General features: G+C 27.5%; 1 non-coding gene across 1 annotated transcript; it reads left to right on the plus strand.

Annotated features, from left to right (window-relative positions):
* Positions 1-653: 653 nt before the first annotated feature.
* Positions 654-816, plus strand: LOC145271593 (U1 spliceosomal RNA). Its single transcript, XR_013866001.1, has one exon. It is a non-coding gene; the product is annotated as a U1 spliceosomal RNA (small nuclear RNA).
* The last annotated feature ends 4,491 nt before the right edge of the window (positions 817-5,307 follow it).

The following is a 5,307-nucleotide window of genomic DNA, read 5'->3' on the forward strand; positions in this document are numbered from 1 at the left end:
TATATATATATATATATATATATATATATATATATATATATATATAAAAGAGCAAATAAGTTAATAAAACATGTTAAAAACACTTTGAAAAAGAGTTAAACACATATTTAAAAAGGAAACCCTTAATAAGTGGATAGTCCTTTAAAAAAATGAATTAAATGGTGATCAACATTTAATTTTAATTTTAATTTTTTTTCCTCTCCTTCTTCCCTGATCTTTCTTATTATGTCTCGGCAGTCGTGTGAAAAGCATATCCTATTTTTCTTTTATCAATATTATTGGAATTTTCCCTTTTCTTTTCTTTGTACATATTTGTGAATTATTCCATGGATTTCGGCTTTTTGGATTATTTTGGACCATCTTCCAATTACGTGATTTCCTTGGATTTTACTTGTGCAAATAGAAATTCAATTAACTTTCTTGGAGTTATATTTTTGGATTTTACCGTCATTGGATTATATTTACCTTTCACCAGACTATCCATTCACGTGTAATCACTTTTTTCTCCACCATATTCCCTCTACTTCACTTTTTGTTATCAAGTAAGATCTTTGACTTACTTGCAGTTTATCAAATACTTTTGTATGCAAAATCCGATCCGCATTTTCCTAATTTTTACCCTCTGATAAGAAGGAAAGTATTTCTTCGAAATTATACTTACCTGGCATCGAGGTTACGTCGATCAATAAGGTCGTTCCTCCAGAGTGAGACCCTTCCATTGCACTACGTTTGGGTTGACCTTTGTGATCGTCCCAAATGTGGACGATTCGGGTGCATTATTTCTAAGTGTGGCGTCTGCGTACGCGCTCACCCCGATAATTCAATCAATATCAGATATCCTCTAATCCTTCTACTGATAAGTAAACGACCTAATTCTGGTCGGTAGGTCTACAACTCACCGATACTGTGCAAAAAGCCTCTTAGTTTGCCTTTTCTCCAATCGCCCATCTCTGTACGCGCCACAAAACAAGCGATTTTTCCAGATCAGTTTATCATCCACTTCTATTCCAACGTTCTGATTGTATCTAATCTGCATGTCCATATCAGTAACGTTTGCATTGAACATAATCTTTTCTGTTATATAAAAATCATTGATTTGATTTAAGTAAATAGGACAGTCTCTGGAGTGATTGTTGCGAGTAAAAACTTTAGCTATGGATAAGCCTTTAACAAATAAATACGTACACAGCCTCTACTCCATTTTGTGAGTGGGATTTGTGCCTTATTATTGATTTTTTGTTTAACATTTACAGTGGTGGCTCGTGCATGGAGCTGTGGGACTGCAGCACCCCCAAGTTATTTCTACACAATATTAATGATAAAATTAAAAATAATACGTTTTTTTTTATTATTTTATTTTTTCTATGCGTACATTATAAAATAATTAAGTTTAATATCGGTATCTCCAAATTCGTATAAAAACAAAAATAAAACTTGCAAACTTTCTTGGAGCTGTGAAATTCACAGTTACACTTTCTTAATAAGTAATACTTTTTCTTCTCCAACTTATTAATTTAACTGATTTATTTTCTAAATGCTAAACTACATTCTCAAATTCTCTTGTTTTATTAAAGTAATTATTTTTCTTCTCCAAATTATAAATTTAACTGATTTATTTTCTAAATGCTAAACTACATTCTCAAATTCTCGTTTATATGTCCCATGTCCTTTTCAATCTACGATACCTTTGTATCAGTTTTGCTTGCATCTACAATCTCATAAATGATTTTGCTTCATATTTTTATTCTTAAGAAGGAATTGTAATTAAAAGGTTAATTTCAAAAAGTATTAAAAGTAATCTTTCTATCATACCTGTTATGTTAGTAATTGAAAATTTAAGATTTATCTTTTTATCATTATATTTTATATTATATTTGTTATGTCAGTAATTGAAAATTTTTAGATTTATCTTTTTAATTTTAATCATTATCTTAGTAATCTATTTTTTTTTATTTTCCTATTCACTAACATTGTTAAAATCTTAACTTTGTAAGATTTTAAATGTTCATGCTTTGATATTTTGACTTTAGTATTTATTAATTACCCTCGTTAAATTGTAAACATATAAGCACAACCTTAATGTTATAATATTTTCAACCTGGAATATATATATATATATATATATATATATATATATATATATATATATATGAATGTATGTATGTATATACATATATATATACATTCATATATATATGCATATATATACATGTATATATATACATATATATACATATATATATACATATATACATACATATATGTATACATATATGTATATATATGTATATATATATATATATATATGTATATATATATGTATATATATGTATGTATATATATATGTATATATATGTATATATATGTGTATATATATATATGTATATATATGTATATATATGTATATATATGTGTATATATATGCATATATATATATATATATATATATATATATATATATATATATATATATATTTATAAAGCCCCCCTCTTGGGTTGAGCACTATCGTAAATAATCTCACTCGCTACTTAATTTAGCTGAAAAAATGCGAAGCTCGCTGTTTGTTTACAAACAAACGTTTGAGCACTTTACGAGTGATGGACGGATGTTTATTTAAATAGACATTCGGACGGATTAGGTGTGGGCACCGCTTCCATAGTCATAGTTAGAACTGCCGACTGTCATCACGACGGTTCCAGGTTCGATCCTCAGCTTGGGATAGGTGTTAGTCTAGCGGCACAGATGAGTTGTGATACAACGAAACAGGACTGTATGTCGATGACTAAAATATATTTTACTTTATACATATATATACATATACATATATATACATATATATATGCATATATATACATATATATATATACATGTATACATACATATATATACATGTATATATACATATATATACATATATATATACATATATATATATATATATACATATATATACATATATATATATGCATATATATATATATATATATATATATATATATATATATATATATATACATATATATATACGGCATATTGTGATTAAACTAGGATTAAATTGTGCCCCTCGACGTACATATCCTTGAAAAACCTGCTTAGCAATAAAATCTCACCCCTTCACTGTTGAGGTGCAAAGATGCCAGACATCTTACTATTCTAATAGTTTCTTTCCTGAAACCGATAGACTTTGGAATGGTTCGAGGTGCTACATAGAGTGGACTCCAGAAACTATTTAAAGATTTTGGAGTCTGTCTCTATTGCCATGCGGAAAGCTTCTTTGTGCCGGCAGAAAGAAACATATAACGCATTGTTTCTCTTTGGGGAAATTTGAATCTACCCCCCCCTCGTTGTCCCAAATTTTTTAAACATTAATAAACTTTATTTTAGTGTCCCCGTAATTTTTGACACATTCAATAGTTCCCCATCAGAACTCTTTACTTTCAATATAGTATTATTATTTTACGCTATCGATTTTCTCCTGATGAGATGATAGCTGAAAGAGCTCCCGAGAGACTTCCGCCCATTATATTTAAAAATGTATATAAATTCTGTACCTCTAAACACATATATATATATATATATATATATATATATATATATATATATATATATATATATATATATATATATATATATATATATATATATATAATTAATTCCACCCTAAATTTTAGGAATGTAATGTTTACAAGCAAAGGGACGCAAATATATATATATATATATATATATATATATATATATATATATATATATATATATATATATATATATATATATATATATATATTAAATAAACCAGTAGAGTGCAAGCAAATTACACGGCGATCTGAATATCAATTTGTGTTCTGTTGTATTTTACTTCTCTATCAAAGGAGTGGGTAATACATGGGAGGGCGCAAAACATGACAAGTAAAGCCAGAATGGTTATAACGTGCCACATGGCTGAAATGGGCAAAGTAGAAACTGGTACTACGCTTTCATCGTTAATCGTTTGATGCTGATTGCATGTAAAACATCTGGTTTAAGCCTGGAATTATAAGTTAAGGTCATTGTAAAGTTAACGGAATCGAATCTGATAAAAATAAGTTGCAATTTTCATAATGTAATCATGTGATTATTGTTTTGTTTCTTGTTGGTTCAAATCTAGTTTTTGTTATTTGATTGACTTCGCTATTTGTTCAATTCCTTCCTTTTTGAATTGTTTATGTGAAATATTCAGTTTTGCATTTTTTATATATTTGGATTATTTTGATTACTGTTCTCATCTTGGATGTAAACAGTAGTTCGACTAATCCAAATCATAATGAAATGTTCAATCTTTTACACGAGGAACAAAATAATGATTACACCGTTTTACGATGAACATAAGTTCTTTGTTCTGAAGCAGTTGATTTTTTTCTTCTTATAATAATTACACGTTTAAATCGTGTTTTTTGTCTTTTAATTTTGATTCTTTTATATTTTCATATATGTAATTGCTTAATGATGGACACACAAAACAAAATTTGTATCAATTCACTAAAGATTATATTAAGAAATCCTAACAAACAAATTTTCTGCGTTGGACACAAAAGAAAAACGATTTTTTTTTCGTATTAAATTGCTGGAATGGAAGGTAAGTTATTTTTTACGCTTTAAAAAATTCCTATTCAATAACTTTTAAAATAATTTGAAACATTTTTTTTCAATCTCCCTCAAAAAATATTGGTTCTTAAAATAATATTAAACATAAAAAAATGTTTAATTTTATTGCAATCCAATGAAAATATTGATTTCGTGAATAAAAATGTGTTTAAGTAAAATTTACGTGATTTCAGCGAAAATCCTAAAAACATAAACACAATAATTTGATTCGAAGTTGGTTGAATTGTTAAACAACTGAACGCAAAACTGATTTTCGGTTTATAATATATATATATGTGTGTGTGTGTGTGTGTGTGTGTGTGTGTGTGTGTGTGTGTGTGTGTGTGTGTGTGTGTGTGTGTGTTTAGAAATAGTTTCCTGTCCTAATTTACCCATTATGTCGCTAGAGAATTCCGTTTAAATTTTGATATGTCATTCAATGCTTTATAGGTACGGGCAAAATGAATACCGATGCTCAAAATGTATAAACATTTTGACCTTTCCCTTTACTTAAAAAAATCCCCCCAAATCAGGAAATAAACCAATTTTTATAAAATTTTCAGTATTTATCAAATAATAATCGCGGAATATAATGAATTAATTATTTTTATTTAAATCTTAGTGGAAATGTATTATTTGTTTAAAACAAAGAATATCTTTACTAAAGTTATGCTTTTCAGTAGTAA

This window comes from Euprymna scolopes, chromosome 46 (genome assembly GCF_053919585.1).
Source record: "Euprymna scolopes isolate OS-2025 chromosome 46, ASM5391958v1, whole genome shotgun sequence".
Classification (NCBI taxonomy): domain Eukaryota; kingdom Metazoa; phylum Mollusca; class Cephalopoda; order Sepiida; family Sepiolidae; genus Euprymna; species Euprymna scolopes.